This window comes from Balaenoptera acutorostrata, chromosome 8, assembly GCF_949987535.1.
Source record: "Balaenoptera acutorostrata chromosome 8, mBalAcu1.1, whole genome shotgun sequence".
Classification (NCBI taxonomy): domain Eukaryota; kingdom Metazoa; phylum Chordata; class Mammalia; order Artiodactyla; family Balaenopteridae; genus Balaenoptera; species Balaenoptera acutorostrata.
Window position 1 is genome coordinate 31723937 of NC_080071.1, and position 21971 is coordinate 31745907.

A 21971-nucleotide genomic window follows, 5' to 3' on the forward strand; every position below is an offset into this window, starting at 1 on the left:
ATTTATCCTAGTCAAATTTGTATGGGTACTCATAACTATATGCACATATCTTTAATGACCCATTATTTATAATATCATAAAACTGGAAACAACTTAAAAATCCAAAAAAAGAGATTACTTAAATCATTTATGATAATCAACCAATGTAATATTGTACAACCATAAATATGACATATGTGCACACTTACATATGTTGTATTCCACACAAATGTATGGGAAGATGCTCATAATACAAAAGGTAAGTTAAAATGGCAAATATATCATGAGCCATTATTTTTTTAAATGTATATTATACATAGAAAAGCATCTGAAAATATACACAGAAAGATATTATATCTGGGCATAGAGATTCTCCCAGAATTTTATTTTCTTCTCCTTGAATATTTGTATTTTATACAGTATAACAGTGAATATATATTATTTTTTAATCAGAAAAAAACTTTAATCAGACAAAAAAAGGAAACATTTTACCACCAGTTCTTTTAGTCATTTACTTTGGGCAGAAAGTCAGATATTGCTACACTTTCATTGATTAGTGATTGGTGAATATTCAGACCTCTTGGGAGTTTAGAGCATTTTCATCAAATAAAAAATAGAGAAGAAAAGATAACACCGATGAGCACAGGAATAAGAAGAACTGTGATATCTCAAAAGCCAAGTGAATTATGGTACTTGCTCTTCGCTTTCCCTCCCTTGATCAAAATTTGATGAAGCTTGCCTTCGGTAGATGATTTGCACTTTTAATTGGTCAAGATGTGGTACCAGATGAGTCAGTTACAGAACCAAGTTTTCAGTATGGTTATGCTCGGTAGACTGTGGGAACACACCAAGGAGCCTCCAGCTCTGCCCCGAGTGGAAGAGGTGGCCGGGATGGGGATGGGACAGGAAAGGCTCTTCAGAGGAGCCGACCCCCTGAGCTAAAGGGTACGGATGCAGTGGCCAGGTGGGCAAGAGAGGAAATGACATTGCAGCTAAAAGCACAGAAGTATGAATACAACCCTGGGGGGATTTAGTGTGTGCTTTGCAAATACTTAGGTGGTGGTGGTGAATAGAAAACAACAAAGCATTCTAGAAATCCTAACTTTTCAGTTTTTGTAATAAAAGATGCATTAACTTATACACTTTGGGTGCCTTCGAACTTAACACAATAATCTGTGTTCTTAAAACATTATCTTCCAATCTCCTGTGCCTTCAAAGCTATTTAAATAAATATAAGCAGTAAGAAGAATATGCAATGACACCTAGCTGATATAAATCAGGAAAGAGTTGATACATAGTGACAGTGTGGGTATATTCAGATCTGGGTGTTGTTCCACGTTTATACCCTCAACCCTTAAAATATTCAGATTCCATATAAGAGCTAAATAAGTATGCTTGAGTTGCCAGTTCAACCTACGGCCAGTTCATATAGAAACCTTGTTAGCACTCAGGTTAGCACAGGATCTTTTACACAGGGCAGTGTCCTCTTCTCTGATGTCATCCCTTAAATGTCTTAATTTACCTTCAGAACTTGAACTTATTGAAACCATTTCTAAAGGTGTTTATGTTTTCTATTATCTTTCATGGTAATAACTTCCAGAAGGAAAGTTGTATGACTTATTTGTCTGAAACCTGCCTCCCTCAAGATTCATGGGCCTCCTACTGTGTTAAAATATCTTGGTCTGAGCATATCTTTTGCAGGGTGGATTGACTGCTGATTCTTGGGAAAAAGAAATGACCTCTTTGTATTAAAAACTCCATGTACAGATTTTTTTCAGAGCTGTTGAAGAGGCAGGAACAAATTTGCTTGGTTATGCTGATTAGCCTTTCTCCCAGGGCTACCAAGTAAGACATGAGTTTACAGTGAGAACTACTCCCAAATCTGGACACAGCGGGAAGCTAAGAAAAATCAATCCACAGTGAATAAGCTGCAACCTATCCTGTTTTGAAATTAGATTGTGCTTGCAAGTGAATGACTAATGGCTTTCATTTGTGGATGACTAATGGATTTCTCAGTTTGTCTAGAAGCCATTCTAAATTATAATTGATAAAAGATAACACACAATCTTGCCAGTTTTATCAAAGTTAATAAAAACTGTGCAAAGAAATTTAAATGAAGTTTAGAAAATGGAGAGTCAAAGGGTAGCGTGTCTCTATTCGTGTCCAAGAAAAAAGTTACTGATTCTAACCCTAAAGTTGAAAAAGGCCAGTTACAAGACCTGATTGGTCAGATCCTGGAAGAGCACCCTGCTTCCTTTGTTTTCATTCTTATGTGTAATTTGGTCTCCAGAGTGTATCAGCCAACTAGTGAGGGGGAAAGTATAGTCCAGATTATTGTATTCACTGTAAAATCACACACTGGCATTCTACTTTTCAAATATGACTCTTCTGAGTTTGGTTAGTACAACTCGGCTCTCGAAAAAATCATTACCCCTCAACGAACTGGCAAACTGACTTTTGGAGGCTGCAAAGCTGAGACCCAGTTTTGGAACAAGGTGACTTCACCTAGTGCTGCCAGCCCAGCATGACTAAGCCAGCTGGCCCCATGGATCTTTGCTGCACAAGAGAGATGCTGGGGCATTCTTGGCAGCCGTGTGCTCAGGAGCCAGCCTTCCCCCTGCCTCCCATCCGGTCGCACTGGGATTGGGGGTTAAGAAAAGGGAATTCAGTGTGACTTTCGTCTGGGGGGCTTTTCAGGCAGAGGCCCAGCAGAAGGGTTTTCAGTGGTGACGGAGAATTTTCGTCTCCCCAAGAACCCACAATTCAGTGACTGCAGTAAAGCAGCAGAGTGGCCAAGCCCTGGAGGTAATCTGCTTAAGACTTTAGTCATGACTTCTGAGAGGCTACAGGAGCCCTAGAAATATGCAGTGAATCATTTCTAGAGAGACAACTGCCTCCTATTCACCACCCTTTGATAACCAAATGTATTGCTTCTGTCATTTAGCATCAGATTCCTTACAGAGGCTGAGAACAGTGTTATTTCAAAAAATTTCTCCTGCAGGTTCAAAATAATAATACCATGCTTTAAAATGAATAATTCCTTAATATCATCTAATACCAATCAAAATTTCCCAGTTGTTCTAAGAATTGTCCTTTACACCTGTTTGTCCAAGCCAAGATCTAATCTAGGACATTACATCAACTTGTTATTTCCCTAAATCTCTATTAATATACAATACTCCTTTTTTCATGGCACTGACTTGTTAAGAGAATGAGCCAATTATTCCATAAAATAACTCACCTTCTGTATTTGTCTGCTTGATTCTTTGCAGTCCTAGCTTTTCCCCTCTATACCTTGTGTTTGGGGTAAACTGTAAGTTAGATCTAAAGCTTGGATTAGATTAAAGTTAAATGTTTTGACTAAAAGAAAAAATATAAATATCCTGGGTGATGTCAAATATTTCATATTGCCTCACATCACAAGACAATATTGTCTGGGCATTAGTGGTGCTAAGATTTGCACTGGATTGAGATGGTAACCTGATTTCTCCCATATGCAGTGACCTAAAGAAGGAATCTGTACGGTGGTACTTTGGCACCATATGAATGTCCTATTCACCATCAATCATTTGTCTAAGGTTTTATCAGTAACCTATAATTCATATCTGAATCAATAATTTCCCTTGGAGTCTCCTTTTCTATGTAGGCAGGTTTTATGCTGCACTATTTACTAGTTATGACATGAAACAAGTCATTAGCTTCTTGAGTCTGAATTTCCTCACCTGTAAAACGGGTATAAAAATAGAACCAATCCACATGGTTGTTGGAAGCATTAGATGAGATAAGCATGTATCCATGCTTTGACCATGGCCTGGTGGCATGTGTGCAGGCAATAAGCATTGGATATTTTTTCATTGCGCTTTTCCTTATTTTGGTGGTGACAGCTTGCAAAGCATTATCCATTTGTTGCCAGGCTCAAGTCCCTGAGGCAAATGACAACATATCTGATAAATTTGCTGCAAAGGAGTTGAGGCAGTTAGACTTTTGAAGAAAATTGACTTAACCCTTTTTTAAAAGGCAAATTGGAACTTGTTTCAAGTAAGGGCTGCTCAGGTTAGTGTTTTCTAAGGCATGTTATAAGAACCAGGGCCTCGGACGTGCTCCAGGGGAGGGTTCCATTGTTAGGGTAACATCTGGGGAATGCTGCCTGTTCTCTCCCACTCTTAAGGTTTCACTGTGCATATTATTAAGTTAAAGGTTCTGGAAATCCTCTTAGGAAAGAAACCTGCCTAACTTTGTTTAGTCAAGTATTTTCTCATCTATTTGCCTTTGGACACTACCCATCCTGCATCCGCCTTTTAAAACCATGTAACACATGTAAAAATTATATTGAGATGCCTTAGATTCTCCCAAAGGCTTGAATGAGAAGATAGTCAAACTGATGAGCTGACTGCCAGTGTATTGTTGGAGGGTATCTGCACTGACCTTGGGACCTGAAAAGCCATGCAAGCAAGAGGAGTTCTTAAGAGGTTTCATTTTCTTGTAGGTGCAGGAAAGGCATAAATTGGAGACCCCATGGTAATTCAACAGCTAAACTCTCTTCCTTAGATTTTCTCCAAAGCCCACCAGGACTCCTAGAAGAACTGAATCCACCTGTGCTATAGGTGTCCCACTGCCACTGAGACCTGCCTAAGCTGACAGGAATGAGTTCCTTGGGCCAATGCACAGAGACCCAAGGGCATTGGAGAGGGGGGTGTCATTGTTCAGAGGAAGAGCAGAGGATTTGGAGTCAAACTAACAGGGGTCAGTGTCTTAGCACTGCCAGGTACGTGCCATGATCCCTGGGCAGATCCGTTGCCCTGTCTGAACTACAGTTTCTTCAGCTATATAATAGGGACAGTTAAAGCACTTAGCTCAAATGGTTGTGAAATTCTTATTAGATATATAAAAGCATTTTTAAAAATATGAAGTGCTATATAAATGCTACTTAATTTAATTTTAATATAAAGGGTATTCTTCATGGCCCATATTTTGGGGGTCCCCTAGCCCTTTCATTCATTCAAGTTGTCAAATATTTATTGAGCACTTACAGTGTACCAGGCACAGGGTTAGGTGCTAATATAGAGTACAGAATAAAGCAGACCTAGTCCCCGCCTTCTTGGAACTTACGTTTCATAGTGGGAGACATATGATAAACAATTATACACACACAAATAAATACATATTTATATTCATCATAGTCTCCTCTCCCCAGGTACTGATGTGATATTTTTTAAATGGGTATATTGTTTATAATGTATATAGATGCATTTTGAAGGTAATACCAATGAACCATTCACAGAAATTCAAAACATGAAATTGTCAGTTTAAGTAAAGAATAAGATTTTAAATGTGGAACTAGAAGAGCCCTTAGGAATAACTTATTTCAATCCCTTAATTTTATAGATGAGGAAAACTAGAACCCAGAATACTACAGAAATTTACCCAATTGTGTGTGTGTGTGTGTGTGCACGCGCACGCATGCATGTGTGTGTATAAGAGAGACAGAGACAGAGACCAGAGAGGAAGATCAGGGATCTTGAGGCAGGAGTTAGAATCCAGACTTCCCTTCCCCTGGTCAGTGCTTTCCACATTCCTGGGTTCCATATGAAAGGAGTTGTAAGAGTCTGTTTATATAACAGTGAGTTATAATCATCACACTTTTATACAGTGTGTTCCAATTTCTGGAAATTGGGGCACAGCACAGTTGATTTTTCCAAACTTTGCTCCATGAAACATTACTAGATATTAATAGGTTATCACTTTTTAAATTTCTCGGTTACAGTAGTTAAGGAAACTGAATTCTGCCCCCATACACCCCACTTTAGAAACCCATAAATGCATATTGTGATTGTGAAAGATCATTCTGCAGTAAGGAAACCTCTTAAACTATGTACAGTTCAGCATTTCCCAAACTTATTTGACTACAGGATCTATTTTGAATTATTTAACAACGTGATTAATGTGCTGGGTGGGAAGTAGAGCCTTAGCATCAACTTGGTTGGCTACTTGGTAAAGTCTGTGAACGCCAATAGTAAACTGGATTGGATCACACAACTTTAAAAGGGGCAGTTTCTTGGGTCTTAGCATCTCAGGCTGACTGTGGGTGTATGAGCAGCACCTGGTAGGATGCATTTCCTTAAGTTGACCATATCCTTCTAACCAAAGACTGGAATGGAAAACAATGGGATCTTATTTAAAGAGTATTTTCTGATCCATTTTTGGAGGAAAGCAACCCTCTTTAAGTTTTTTTTTTTAATTATCATTTTTAGGCCTTCTAAAAATTATTATTATTTTTATTTTTAGGCATTCACAAGCCCAGAGTTCTTCAGAAGGGTGTGATGTCTTCGCAGGACATTTAAATAAGGTAGAAGGACATCTTGATTCTGAAGTAACTGTATCCTTATTACAGACTCATCCAAGTTCGTGGTCGTGGTGCCTGTCTATGGTGGCTTGGTCAGGCCATCCAAACATGAACTGTTAGTGATAGTTCGAAGGCTTTGAGACAAAAGCCCAGCTTGCTAAAGAATTTTGGTTCTGCAGAGAGACAGGGAGGTACAGTGAAGAGAGAATCAAAAGCCTGGGAGTTTGCTGCTGAGAATAAATGCTAGCTGCTCCCTGAGGTGATTTGTCTGTGCACTCCACTCTCTACAGATGTTAGAGCCTCTTTTTGAGTAAGGACCTGAGGTTCTTTGGTAGCACTTTGATATCCTGCTCGAATTCAATATGTGAAATGGAGGCGTCTCTCTGTGACTTGGAGCCCACAGCAGGCTTTGAAGTCTGATCCAATTTTTACTGCCTACTATTTGATGTTGAAAGGATGAAATGAAGAAAATGTACAGTTTTTGCCAGTAACTCTGCTGAGCATATGTAAGATTAAAAAAACAAAATCCTTTGGATGATATACTTAGAAATGTTAAGTAGATTAATACCTTCCTATAGGTTTTCTTTTTTCTTTCTTAGGGATAAAAATTAGTATAGGAGAAAATCAGCACATAGCTGTTTTCTACATGGACTATAATTAATTTAAGAGGGGGCTAGGTTGGCTTGTTCAGAGGAAGAAATAAATGGATGAAGCAAAAGGTGCTGAGACTTTGCAGCTAATTGCCCCAAGGAGAGGACCTCTACTCAATTCTACTGCAAGACACGTGCAACTAACCACATGACCCCAATACACTTAGATTTTTCCCTAGTACCATTGAGGTTAAGGGTCCCTTAGTTAAATGGAAGCCAAGTTCTAAGGCTGCCTCATCCGAGGATAAAAATAATGTTTCTCTTACTGGGTCTTTCTGAAGCACTCAGTTTCTGGGACCGAGTCTCTGTCTTCTCAGACATGCCATGCTGCTCCAGATCGCCCAGGACTGAGTCCCTCGTGGGGAGCCCCTGCAAAATCTGGTAAGAAGAACATTTTGAATTGCAAGCTGTTTCTACCATTTGCATGCTTTTGTACTTTTTAATGAGTTGTTTAGGCAGGACTGTGTAGAAGGCAGATAGTAGTATAACCTAATGTTAGCAGAAAGTTCAGGTTTGGGAAGCCATAAAGACTGGAAACAAAATTTGCATTAGAAGTAGTACTTTATCGCCCACCTGTGCCACTGAAGTTTACTTTTTTGAAGGAAGAAAATGAATATCAAAGGCCATACTTTTCCCTTTACTTGTAAGAACCTCAAATTAGGAAACTGCTTTAAAACTTTATTTTCTAGTGCTCGCTTCGGCAGCACGTATACTAAAATTGGAACGGTACAGAGAAGATTAGCATGGCCCCTGCGCAAGGATGACACGCAAATTTGTGAAGCGTTCCATATTTTTAAAAAAACTTTATTTTCTTAAAGGAAAGATAAACAATTGACCAGCTTTCAGTGGAGCAGATAGTTCAGGGTCAAAATCTAGGGCTTGGTAAAGACTATGGATTTAGAGAGAAGTTCTGCCGTTTTGGCAACACAGCTGTTCTTTCAGCAAGAATGTAGACATCTTGCCACACTCTTATGGAAAATAGAATTTTTGGCTCCTTTTCTAAATTATTCGCTACAGAATATGGTAAAAAGTCAGTTTGGGGCCATATGTATGGCTATAATCAATACTTCTGGAAGATAAAATAGAAGCATGATCATAAGAAATATTTATGAACCAGGAAATACTAAGCACAAGGTGGATCATTCCAAAGGAAAAAATCTTTTCGACTTAAAATACTAATATTACACTTACTATTGACCTCATTTATTTTTCTGAAATATGCAATAGTTTCTTAGGTTTCTCAAATTTTCTTCTTAGTCTGTTTTTCAGTGACAAAGTAGTAAAATATGAAGTGGGAAATGCGTAATAAATGTGTTAGGACCTTCAGTTCATACAAAGCAAACTCTTCAAGAGAGATGAGAGAGGATTAGTGTATTATAGCAGAACCTTTTAAATGAATATGCCAAAAATGATAAAACTGTCCAATGGACTAATTTCCCCACAGCCGGATAGTGTTTAGGAATAAGGCCACATGAGGTAGGGGTAGGAGTAGTGCAAAAAAGAAAATTGAGGAAAAAGATCGTGTGGTGGGACAGAATCCATTATGCGCGAATTTGGTTGGCATTTTTCTCTATCCAAACAGACCATTTCTACCTTTTAAATTGGGATATTTAGACCATTTACATCTAATGAGATTGTTGATATATTTTGGTTTATATCTATCATCTTGCTATTTGTTTTCCATGTGTCCCATCCGGTCTTTGTTCTCTTTTAGCATTCTACTTTAAAATACATGTAAAAAGAAAATTTTAAAGCATGGTTGAGTAGCCAAAGGCACAGATTCTGGAGTCAGACCTGCCTGTATTCAAATCTCTGCTTTCTGTGTAGTGTTAATAAAGCTATGTAACAACTCCTTGCCTCAATAACTATACATATAAAATAGGGAAATGGTAGTTCATAGCCAAAGGGTTGTACTGAGGATTAAATAAGCTAGTAGAAGTAAAGGGCACAGCATGGTGTCTGGTTCATAGTAAGGGTACATTATTGTGTCAGATGCTGCAGTGGTATTTACTGCTATTGATATTATATAAATGCAAATTAAGTATAAAAAATGGGTAGAGAAATAAAGTTCTTACTGTAAGGCATTAAGTTTTGGTGGTATAGTTTAGGAGGAGTAAAAATATATTGTATTTTAAATTAACTACTAAGGAGACTTGTTGGATTATAATCATCTTTCCCTTTCTTTAGAAAAGGATCCCCAAAAGTCAAACTTTTTAATAAGTTTCACATGTGATTTGCTGTAAATGGTTCATATGCACTTTCCTGTCACAGTTGCTCCTTCCTTCCAATCTAGATGGTTTTCTGTTGGGTCTGCCACCACTACCATGACTTCTCCTTAAACTCTTGTAAACAGTATCCTAAGTGGTCTTCCTGCTTCCATTCTTTTCCTCCTTCAACTTCCCTCATGCACGGATATCTGAGGAGCTTTTCTAAAGCATACCCTGATCATAACATTCTCTTCCACTATAATCTTCAGTGGCTCCCCATTGTTCCAACATCATCTCTAAGCTTCTTGGCATGACATACAAGGCTGTCTCTGTTCTGGTCCGAATCTTCCTTTCTAGCTCTATCGTCCGCTGATCCTCTCCCTTATTCTGTGCTTCGGAATATCCGAACTACTCTCTCTCCTCCACGCATGCCCAGTGTGTTCTTTCTCTCCTCTGTGATTTTGTTCGTGCTGCTCCCTTGCCCCACCTGTCCTCCTTTACTGTTCATTCTGAGTCCTCTCCGTTCTTCAGAGTCCACAATGGCTTCCTCTGAGCCCTTTGACTTTCCTTTAGTACTTATTGCATTCTGCCTTGTATTACAGTTATTTTCATGCATCTACTAGATTTTAAACTCTCTGGAGTCCTATCTTTTCTTTCTGAATTCTCTCCGTGCAACCTAGCCTAGGTTCCTAAATTGAATGAATTCTTGAGCATCCAAAGCTGTGATGAAATATAGTGGAAGCAAGAATGAAATGAAACTCTTGAGTAAATGCGTCAGAGAAAGTTTTAAACCGTATTTTTAATAATCCTGGAACAAAATAAAAGATCTCTTAGGCACCCCCAAATAGGTAGAGCATACCGGTGGAACAAGTTAAAAAGATCCAAGTCGTTTCATTTTCTTGCTGTTGTTGTTCTGAGCAGGGGGAGAGGGATGGAAGGCTTGGGCAGGAAAAAGCATTTATAAATCAGATTCCTCCTGACCTTAGAAGGCAACAAAGGTGGATTGAAGAACAAAAGTTTTCCAGTTTTGTTTACGTTTTCAAGGTGATAAGCTGCAAAACTAAGAGTATATTTATTCTGCAAGAGACATTTTAGCCAGTTGTACCTTTATGTTTAATTCTTTACCTTAAATGACCTGTTATTTCAATCCATGTTTCTGTGAAAGCCTGAGAATATTATGACCTTTTCAGTTTTAAGAAAACACCAACACCCAATGATTTTGCCTTCTACCTTGCCGTGAGTGCTAACTTCACTGTTTCATAAAGGGGTCTGGAGGATATGGGGGTAGGGGGAGGCAGGGAGTAAATCTAAAGTTGCTTAATTAGGCCATCTCTGCTTAGAGCAGGCAGGCGAAAGAGCGCAGATTTGGGGCTCGGACAAAGGCTGTCTTCTGCCCCTCAGTCAGAGAATCTCAGAAAGGCCCTTAACTGATCCATTTGAGATCGACTCATTCCTCACACGGGAGAGGAAAGCACAGTATACCCAGGAAGTTCATAGTACGGATCACTTTGCCACTGATCCAAGCAGAAATTATTTAATTGTACTGACAAGCATATATACAGACCCAATCTGGCTTTACTATGTAAAAATTTACTCTTTTTTTAAAAATTTATTTATTTATTTTATTTATTTATTTTTGGCTGCGTTGGGTCTTCCTTGCTACACGCGGGCTTTCTCTAGTCGCGGCGAGCGCGGGCTACTTTTCGTTGCGGTGCGCGGGCTTCTCATTGCGGTGGCTTCTCTTGTAGAGGACAGGCTTCTAGGCTTGCAGGCTCCAGTAGTTGTGGTTCGCGGGCACTAGAGCCCAGGCTCAGTAGTTGTGGCGGTGGGCTTAGCTGCTCCGCGGCATGTGGGATCTTCCCGGACCAGGGCTTGAACCCGTGTCCCCTGCATTGGCAGGCAGATTCTTAACCACTGCGCCACCAGGGAAGCCCCAAAATTTATTCGTTAACCATCTGTTCTTCTATTTATTTATTCAGCAAACATTTATTAACACTTACTAAGTGCCAGGAACTTTCCTGGGCCAGTGCCTCTCAAAACAGTTTCAAAAGACCAGTTTTGGGTTGGGTGTTTTAATATCCAATGTGCACAGTCTGATACTTATGTGAAATATAGTAAAAATGAATTACTAGGTAAATAATCACACATATAGGTGTGGTGTCTGTATCAAATTGATCTAAACTTTTCAAAATTTCTTGCTCTAACTTAAATTACTCTAAATTTCTTTAGTGATCTATTGATAGTTGGGACCAGTAGCAAGAGTCAGCCTGCAGACCACACTTCAGTAGCACTGTTCCGGGCATGTGTGATACATCAGGGAACAACACGGTCAAAAAGTCCTGTCCTCATGATGCTACATTCTAGCAGAGGGACAATAAACAATAAGCATATTCCATGAGTCAGTTGTATGGGATGTTATAAAGGCAAAGTGTTATAGGGGAGAAAATACAGCAAGAGATTGGGAGGACGGTTTACTTTTAAATAGGGTGGTCAGGGTGGGCTGCACTGAGAAGGCTTGAAGGTGGTGAGCTAATTAGCCATGTGGATATCTAGGAGAAGAGCATTACAGGCAAAGGAAACAGCCGAGGCAGATGCCCTGAGGAGAGAGCATGCGTGGAAAATGTGAAGAGTAGAAGGAAGCCTGGGTGATTGGAGCTGAGAGCAAGGAAGAGTATCATAGGAGGTGAGGAGCCAGCTGATGCAGGGCCTAACGAACACCCTGGGGATCTGGTTAAAATGAAGGTTCTGATTCAGCAGCTCTGGGTGGCTCCCGAGATTCCTCAGTGCTAAGGAGCTTCCAGGTGTTGCTGATATTGTCCACATTTTGAGTAGCAAGGGTATAAACTCAGTGAATTGGGAGCGACTGGGTTGAGGATAGACTATGGACACTATCAATGTATGAGATATTCTATGTAAGTTACAATTTCCAGACAGCTGAAACTTTCTAAAACCTACAACTCCCTTTCATATTAAGTGTTCTGGACAGTTCTCCTTATTCTCAGTGTCTCGGGACATGATTATTAACAACAGTTGTCACACTGGCTGTAACGCAGAGATCCTTTGAGACCATTGTGAAATGGGACAACCTACCCGTGCATTAAATGACCCTCAGTCATTATGATTTTTACTTAATGTGCCTAATTATTTGAACTTTCTTCTCTCTCAACATGAAGCTGGTGTTTCCTGCTATTGTTAATGTGCTCATTTTTTGTAACATACTTTCCTTCCACCTTCTCTCTTTTTCTCCTTGGTCGTGGCCTAAAAAAGAACAGGTTTTAAGCATTTTTTCCTGCATTTTATCAATAAAAAAGGGGATCTGAGTGGGGGATGTGAGGAAATCCCAATGAATGAAAGAAAGGGAACTGCCACAGATGTGGTAGGTATCGACTTTGGGCACATACTAGGTGCTTTACCTGTATTTTCTTAGTGTGAAGTATACAAGCTTAGTTTAAGTTTGTGACCTGCTTGTTCAAGGACCGTCATTGCCTGCCCCTGGGTTTCCTGTGATACCTCACCTACATGAGGTAGTAAGTTATCTTGGTTATCTTGGTTATCTTCCCGTCTACAGGTAGTATAAATTATTTGTATTCTTTTTGAAGGTCAAAAAGTCATTGCATTTGCTAAGAGTAACTTTAACTACATGGCTTTTTAAAGATGGAGGCCAGTACATTTTTAGGGAGCTGGGGAGCAGGTGGTATTGTACCAGCCTCCCAAGGGGGTCGCAGTGGCAGCGTGCAGTGTCAGGGTGTGGTGGAGCCCCCTGCCCCTGCCAGAGCGTCTAATTTTGGGCTTTAGTGATCTGGTTTCAGATCTTTCTTCAGATTTGCTGAACAAATCACACACCCTTTCTTTTACCCACTTCTCTAATGCCATCTACTTTGTTATTTGCCTTTGCCTTCCTCACTGCTCATCACTAAATTTTGTTGATGTTGGCAGAAGTTCAGCTATCAGAAAGCAAACGTGGGCTGTATTTTATCCTTGGAACTCTTAATCCTTAGGGTGGCCAAACATCTCAATTTTCCCAGGACTGAAGGTTTTCCAAGATGTGGATTTTCGGAACTCCCCAGGCAAACTGGGACAAGTTGGTCATCCTATAATAATACTGGAAGTTGAACTTGATTGGGCCGAGAACTAATTTTTTTAATTAGATCACGGTATCAGGCAAGACTGAGCCTTGGATCTGTGCTACAGAATCACCTCACACTGCCGCCTGTGTTTGGAAGGGGATACAAGCAGCTTGCCAAACCACAACCACTGTGATCATAAAGGGCTCAGATGTCGCCCATTTGACAAGGAGAGCGTGTTCCTACAACAGAGACTCAAAGGCAACATAATCCCTGTCGGGAAAGCACATGGAAGCCAGACCCTATGGAGGCAAGGCTACTGGGGCCTCCCTGTCCCGCACCCAGTGCCGTGGCAGAAAGCCACACACAAGGCTTAGAGGCCACTCTTGTGCCCTCACATATGGGTCGTCTCTGGTGTTTCGAATCCCTGCTCTTTTTGGCTCCCATATGGCTGATCCATCCTTTCTTCCTGCCTGGGTGCCACGGAATTCACCATAAACCCTCATCATGAAGCCTCGGTCTCAGGACTTTTCTCAGTGAGATGGTAAAGGAATTACGGGCCTAGAATTCTTACCTTTAGTGCGGGGGGTAGAATAACACACCTCTTTGTTAAAGGGTCTTTTTTAGGCCGGTGATTCTCAAACTTCAGGAATGTCAGTATCACCCAGAGCACTTGTGAAAACACAAGTTGCTGGCTCATTCCATAGTTTCCGATTTTGTGTGGGGTATGGGAGAGGGGGGATTTGTATTTTTATCATGTTCCCAGGTGATGCAGTGCTGCTCGTTGGGGGACTGCCCTTTGAGAACCACATCCCTTATCTCTATGATACTCTATTGAATCAGAAAAAGTGAACTTTATATATATGGTTTTCTATTCTTCACTTAACAGACACTTATCAAGCACCTACTGTATGCCAAACACAGCCCCGGCAGTGAACTAAGACACTTAAGAGACAAATGCAATTCTAATAGCTGGGTCTTTGCAGCTGTTATTTTCCGAAGCAAGTTTGGTAACATATTGCGTGTCCACATTTATCTCAAGTGGTCTCATTAAATTCTCAGGAAGTTGTCAAGAACAAAGTTTCATTTACTTGTAACTTTGCTATAGAGGAGGAAGAGGGGAGTGTTCCAGACTTTCAAAAGTGTCTCAATTTCTAAAATTATTAGAAATTACTCCCTTTAAAAGATATTTCTATTTTATAAACTCTACTGCCTCTGCTAGCCTCCTGCAAGGCAAAAATGCTCAAAACCCTACCAGGTCTGAATATTTGCTTGTATCTCTAATATGTATGTCATTGCCATAATGTTTGTGTCCTGGCTTTTTGCAAAAGAATTTAGGCAAGGCCAACATAAGGAATGCACGGTTTGAGGCTTGAAGGCATGAGGCAGAGGAATGGAAGGAGAAAGAGGAGAGACTATAGTTCTCCTAATCCCAAATTTAATTTCTAACATAGCCCCATTTATATTAATCACACACCTTCCCTATTCTGTTTAAAAGGCTTTCCTCATTTTACTAGATTTTGTCTGGGTCTTGCTTAATTTTGTAATTTTGGAGAATGCAGAGTGCTTGGGTCGTCAATTGCAGTCATGGCAGTTTACGCCAGCTGAGGCTCCTGTGCAAAATTGTGGCTTTCTACGGGAACCGTATACGGTACCTACCAAGAGGCAAAGATTCCTTTTGGCAAAGCATTCTCCCTGAAATTTGGGGGTGTGGAGGATAAGGAAGAAGGGATGCAGTCCACATAGGTCAGCACTGCATCCACCCCTCAGCCAGCTGAGTCGATGAGATTTGGGCTCCATTGGAGGAGCTGAGGCTGGAGGGGAAAGTGGCTGCCACTGTGAGGGCTGGTAGGTAGAAGCCATGAGGTCATTTGTCAGCCACAATTCTTAAGGTCACATACCTCAGGGACAGCCTTGTGACAGCCTGTTCTCATTCTTGCAGCTCATTAAAGCCTGTTACAAAGTTGGATAGTTTTGGGAGATTATTTCTGCTTAGATTGTTACTGCAAACATTTCTGAGGAGGGTTCAGCAGAAACTTTTACAGTGCTTTCCTGAGTGCATTAGGTCAGGATGCCCTCTTTGCTGATGCCAAGTTAGGTTTTGGCATTGACCCAGGATGTCAGGAGCGTAGCTGCCAAACAGCGCAGGGCAGGGGTGGGGGCATGTGTGAGTCAAGTTAGGGTGCTTGGCTTTCAGAATTGGACGTTGATGGCATGGCTGTAAAACGTGCCGAGAGGAATTTTGTTTTTACATTCTTTTCTTACTCGATGTATTTGAAACAGCACAAATTCACTGTTAACCTTGGCTGCCTCGTTTCTTTCATTTTAAAGGATTCTTTTCAACTTTAAAATGAAACATAGTTGTGTAGTAGGCGTGGAGTGATTTTTCTTTTTTACTTTTATTTGTTTTCCAAGATTGGGAGTAATAAATTTTTTGAGTTCCTTTTAAATTAATACTTTAATAGTTTTGGGTTTTTAGAAAAGCTGAGCGCAAAGTATTGAGTTCCCATATACTCCCTTACCTCTCCCTCTCCCCCCAGTTTCCCCTATTATTAACATCTTGCATTAGTGTGGCTTGTTTGTTCACAATGAGCCAATATTGATCTATTATTATTAACAAGGTCCATAATTCACATTAAGGTTCACTCTTTGTGTCGTACAGTCTGTGAGTTTTGACAAATATGTAATGACATGTATCCACCATTGCAGTGTCAAACAGAATAGTTTTATTTGCCTAACAATCCCCTGTGCTCCGCCTATTCATCCCTTCCTCTTTTTCCTTAGGCTCCTGGCAACCACTGATTTCTTTTTTTTTTTTTAACTGTCTTCATAGTTTTGCCATTTCCAGAATGTCATAAAGTTGGAATCACACATATTATACATCAGTATATAGCCTTTTCAGATTGACTTCTTTCCATTAGCAATATGCATTTAAGATTCCTCCATGTCTTTACATGGTTTGATAGTTTATTTCTTTTCATTGCTGAAAATAATCTATTATATGGACGTACCACAATTTGTTCACCCATTCATCTACTGAAGGACATCTTGGTTGCTTCCAAGTTTTGGCAATTATGAATAAAGCTGTTATAAACTTTTTTGTGTGGACATAAGTTTTCAGCTCCTTTGGGTAAATACCAAAACGTGTGATTGCTAGATAATGTGATAAGAGTACCTGTTTAGTTTTATAAGAAACTGCCAAACTGTCTTCCAAAATGACTACACCATTTTGCATTCCTACCAGCAATGAATGAGAGTTCCTGTTGTTCCTCATCCTCACCAGCATTTGGTGTTGTCAGTGTTCTGGCTTTTTGCCATTTTAATAGGTGTGCAGTGGTATCTCATTGTTGTTTTAATTTGTATTTCCCTGATGTGGAGCATCTTTTCATATGCTTATTTGCTATCTGTATAACTTCTTTGGTGAAGTGTCTGTTCACATCTTTTGCCCGTTTTTAAATTGTGTTGTTCGTTTTCTTATTTGGAGGGTTTAAGAGTTCTTTGCATATTTCGGATACCGGTCCTGTGTGAGATATGTGTTTTGCAAATATTTCTCCCAGTCTGGGGCTTGTCCTTTCACTCTCTTAACAGTGTGTTTTGTGGAGCAGTAATGAATTTTTTATGTATATAATCAGGGAGAAAAATGTTTTTAAATAAACCTGGCTCTCATCTTAGTATAGCACCCACTCCCTTTCCCAGAAAAGGAAACAGCCTGAGAGGAACAAGGTGATTGGTTGTTCAGTAATTGAATATGTGAGGACCGTGACATGAGTGTGTTCCCTAAATTAAATGTAATCAATTCTAAGTGTTATAGGGAGGCAGGAGAGACATAGTCCAAAATTAAATGAGGGGGAAAACACTGTGGTTATACAACTGTTTGCAGAACCATGGTAAGATTTTTCTCTGTTTTCATTTTTATTTGACTCTCTTTTAAGTAACTAGAACTTCTAGAATGACCAGAAAGATTCTGGGGTTGTCTGCTTCCAGTAAAAACTGTACTTAGCAAGAGAGAAATTGTCGGTTTAAGTTCAAAGAGGGCTGGGAGAGAGTGAAATGCACCTTTATTACTCTTTCATTCAGGTACTCTGTCAGCTGATGTTTACTGAGCAGTTATTAAGTGGCGGGTGCTATATTGGGTGCTGGTGGTATATAATGCAGCAAGATCCAGGCTTGCCCTGTGGGTTTACATTCCTAGGGAGAAATGGATAAGTAAACCTAAAATCAAATCTCCTTCGGCTAGGGTGTCAGTAAGATCGAGCCTTGGTGACCCCTGGAGTTGTTCTACGACAGGGATACCTTCGTGGTCTCATGGGAGCAGAGAAGGGTCAGTGGGCTGACACCAAAGCTGAGAACTGAAGGGGGATCAAGAACCAGCCAGGCAAAGAGTGAAAGATGTTTCTGGACCTCTGCCTGTTCCCTCTTCACACCAGGAAAAGCTCACACATGAGAGATATCAGATTGTGGTTGTTTTGTTTTTAACCTAGTTTTAAATTCTGAAATGTAACATGCTGACAGAAAAAAAAAAGGTTTAAAAAAGAGATGGACAGCATAATGAATTATTATAAAGTCCCTGCACAATTACAGCTGAGATCAGAAGAGAGAACTTGCAGCACCTCAGAAGCCTTCTGCTACCCTTTCCTGATGACTCTCCTCCTCCTCCCTTGAGGTCACCCCCTAAAGTATGCATCCTAAATATCATAGTTCCATTTTGCCTGCTTTTCAGCTTTGTATAACTGGAATCGCACAGTATATATTCTTTGGTTTCTAGCTTTTTCTTCTTCTTTTTTTCTTAACATAATATTTTAAGATTAACGTGTTTGTTTTCAATGCTGTACAATATCCCATTTTATGAATCCATTCTTGTGTCGCATCTGGTTGAGATCCTTTTGCTCAACCTTCTCATTTCACGGATGAGAAAACTGAGTCCCAGTTGGTCAACCCAGAGCTAGAACCCAACCCAGAGCTGTGTTCTAGGGAGAAATCAAGGAAGTGATGCCTCTGGACCAGCTCTCAGGGCCCAGGTCATTCTTGATGGCACTTTGGACAGCCATTTTAGCCTCTTAAATGTATTTTCCTCTTTGCTCTTCAGAGCAACAGAGAAAATAGAAACCTCAAGGGGATGAACACTTAGCTGTATGTTCAGTTGTAGACTCTGAAGTCTGCCGCATTACACTCAAGTTATTTGACTGTTTGTTCCTGGCCAGAGTTTAAGACTTCATGGGCTCTATCCTGATTAGGCTCAAAGGCAAGAAGGCAAAATAAGGGACATAAAGCCATGCCTGGGGGATTATTGGCATTAGGTGTAAGTGTTTTGTTTAGCTCAGACTGCTGCTGGATTTAGATTAAAATTACTTGTGATTTTAAAAAGGGAACAGATACATTTTTTATAAAACTGTGAATATGAAGTTGGGATAATGACAGGAGGGAGAAGTTCAAGATAAACAATTGAGTTTAAATGAGTCCACAGTTTTTCTCCCAACTCAGAACAGTCCACAGCGGTCTCCTGATCACCTGCAAGTCACTGTACTCTATCCTAAACCAAAGCCTTCCTGAGCTCTGCCCACCACCCCAAACCTGTCCACATTTTGCCCATTATTTCCACTGCTTTGCTAGTATTTAAGCCTTTTATTACACTGAACTTTCCTGCTCTGTGATCTGTGTTCCTAGGATGTGTGTGAGTGTGTGTGTGTGTGTGTGTGTGCACGCCTGTGAGTGTTGGAGATGCTCTGGCAGCTTTGAGGGAACTCTGGGTCAGAACTTTGTCCTTCAAAAATAAGATGCCAGATTATGGGCTTAATGCATGAGAATAGAGCCTGGCATATGTAAGGCACCTAATAAATGTTCAGCTGCTGCCGCTGCCATTTCTCCCTCCTGAAATGAGAATCACTTCTGAAAGCACTTAATTTTCAAGTTAACAACTCCTTCCTTCCTTCTATTCAAATTGTCAAGTCTTATGGAGTGTGCTAAGATTTCTACAAACTGCATTGGTTTTTTTCTCGATGCCACCACGAGTCTTAAGAGTTTATCACCTTGGAACTTTACCACATTTAAAAAGCGTGGGACTAATTTGTTGGTATTTTCTGTGTCTGGCAATTTGTATAATGGGAAGGAGTCATGTTTCAGTAATCCGCCTAAATGGTATAAGGACTATTTAGAGCTCCCACCGACTCAGAGCTCCGTTTCCTTTCTCTGCTGTGCAGAGGGTCTGTTAGGCTGCTTGGCGGTGGGTAGTTAGAACAGCCGGTATACCCAGACACTAGGCTGGGTTTGTCTGACCTAATATACACAAAGATCAGTGGTCCCAAAGGAACACTTCCTTTTTAAAGGAAGAAATTAATGATATCCCTTTTCATTACACTGGTGCCGGGAATTTTCTCTAAGCAGCCTCTTTTAAAGAACAAATTCAAACAGGCCCCAGAAACAAATGCAAGAGATCTACAAAGCTCTTAAGGGATGAGTTTACACACTATCCTAATTTCAAAGGAGAAGTTTTGATGCCAGGACACAATGGCTGGGTTCTCCCAGTGGGCACACACCAACTTTAAATGCCAAACTCTGCATTTGTGCAGAAATCAGATAAGTGCAAAGAGCTCTAAGCTTGTTTCAGCTCTTAACTGATATGTCCTCCAAAAGGACAGTTTGCATGCTAACTCATTACCCAGGGTCTGAATGTTTGGGGTATGGGTGGGGGACAGAGCATCCAAGGATCCACTCCAAATCTCCAAGGGTCAAATTACAAAGTGTCCGTTCTGTTTGCCCTTCACTGCTATATTTATCCACACCCAGGGCAGTTCAGCTCACAGCCTCACACTTGCACTCTGCCCTCTGATCTTCAACTTGGGTTGCCGTCTGGGGTCCAGGTTCTTCTCATGTGTTGTGGGCTGCCATTCTTTGTTCTAGACTGCATCCTCTTATTCAGTTTATTAATGGAGCCTCCACTTCATGTAGCAGTTTCTACCGAACACTGTGGGAAAGCATTGGAAAAAAGTACATCACATTATCTCTCCCCATAAAGGGGGAGTTAAAATAGATGCTCCCTCCAACCCACCACTCTGAGCAAATTATTTGATGAACAACCTGTAAATAATTGCTGAAGGATTAGAGGATTGAACACACACTGCATAAAAGTTTTGCTTATATTATCTGTAACCACTGAATTATAAATATTGACCTTAGAGTGATTATCTTCTCTCTAGCACTCCTGAAAAATGGTCATGCAGGCTGATTTCATGTGTTCTTTTGCAGACTTTTTTATATCCTGAGCCCCTTTGAGAAGCTGATGTAATCCACGCCCCCTAAGCCCAGAAAAATGAACAAATGCACAACTGCACCATTTTGCGCATAATGTCAAGAACTTCCTGAACATCTTCATGGTTCCATAAGGGTCTGCATCACACGTTAAGAATCTCTATACCAGTGAGAGTAGCTGACTAATTTTGAAGGCTATCAATTTTATGGTTAGAAAGCTTGATAGAAGGACTTTTCTTCTTGCTTCGCAGTAACAGGACAATAAAAAAAATGGCTACTTCCTTTTCCACGTGGCAGTTCTTCAAATATTTGTAGATCGTTATAGGTTTCTCAGTGAGACTTCTCTTTGGGGCCTTTGACACTATAATTCATCAAATAACCCTTAAAAGCTATGGCCACATTAGGAAATTTTTGTGCCAGGATCTAAGGCCTTGGGGCTAGAAGACATGCATGCAATCCAAAAAAGATAGGGGTGTAGTTCTCAAAAATGCCAAGGTAGGTTGCTATAGTATTTTCCTTCTTCATTAAAATAAAACAGAACAAAACAAAGCAACTGATCCCTTTTAAAAAAAAAAATTAAAAACCTCAGAATTCTCTAAAAGACTAAAACATTGAGCTCTGTTTATTTCTCCATCACCTTAACTCTTTTTTTAATTAAAAAATATTACTTAGGGGACTTCCCTAGCAGTCCAGTGGTTAAGACTTTGCCTTCCAATGCAGGGGGTGCAGGTTCGATCCCTGGTGGGGGAGGTAAGATCCCACATGCCTCATGGCCAAAAAAACAAAACATGAAACAGAAGCAATATTGTAACAAATTCAATAAAGACTTTAAAAATGGTCCATATAAAAAAAAGTCTTTAAAAAAATATATTACTTAGCTATTGCTCAATTTTCCATACTTAATAGAGAGAGAAGGATAATTCTTAGTAGAATTCTAGACTGAAAGATGGAACGTAAGATTTAGATAAAATCATTTTACATTTTACTTTGAGTTCCCTGCAAAGTGGGGCTAATATTTTCTGATCCACTTGTAAATGCTCAGATACTTTATGCACAACATACATTAGTATTTTTGCTCTCCTTGAAAGCAGTTACTTCCTGGTTCTCATTAATATCAGTCTGAACTTAGATGTTACTCTATTTTGACTTCTTAGGCCACTAATTTTATAAAAGTATTAACAGTCCCAGAAATCTCATATGTTGTATTTTAGAGTTTTAAAATTGCGCTTGGTTTTTTTCTTTCATTGAAGGCTGAATTATAACTAGATAGAATTTAGGAAGAATCAAGATACAGATAAAACAATAACAAAACCTCATAAAACCCCCAAATAACAAAAACAAACTTGACTGAATGTCTAGAGATGAGGTGTTTGACTTGGCTTTAGGCAGTCAGTTAGCCATCACTAAAAAATGAGTAGGTTGGACCAAGTCATGCCTGAATTCAAGAATTCATAGTTACAAGGTTCTATGTAACTAAGTTCAA

At 40.0% G+C, this 21971-nt stretch overlaps 1 non-coding gene across 1 annotated transcript; it reads left to right on the forward strand.

Annotated features, from left to right (window-relative positions):
• The first annotated feature begins 7660 nt into the window (after window positions 1–7660).
• On the forward strand, window positions 7661–7767 carry LOC114238060 (U6 spliceosomal RNA). Its single transcript, XR_003623488.1, has one exon. It is a non-coding gene; the product is annotated as a U6 spliceosomal RNA (small nuclear RNA).
• The last annotated feature ends 14204 nt before the right edge of the window (window positions 7768–21971 follow it).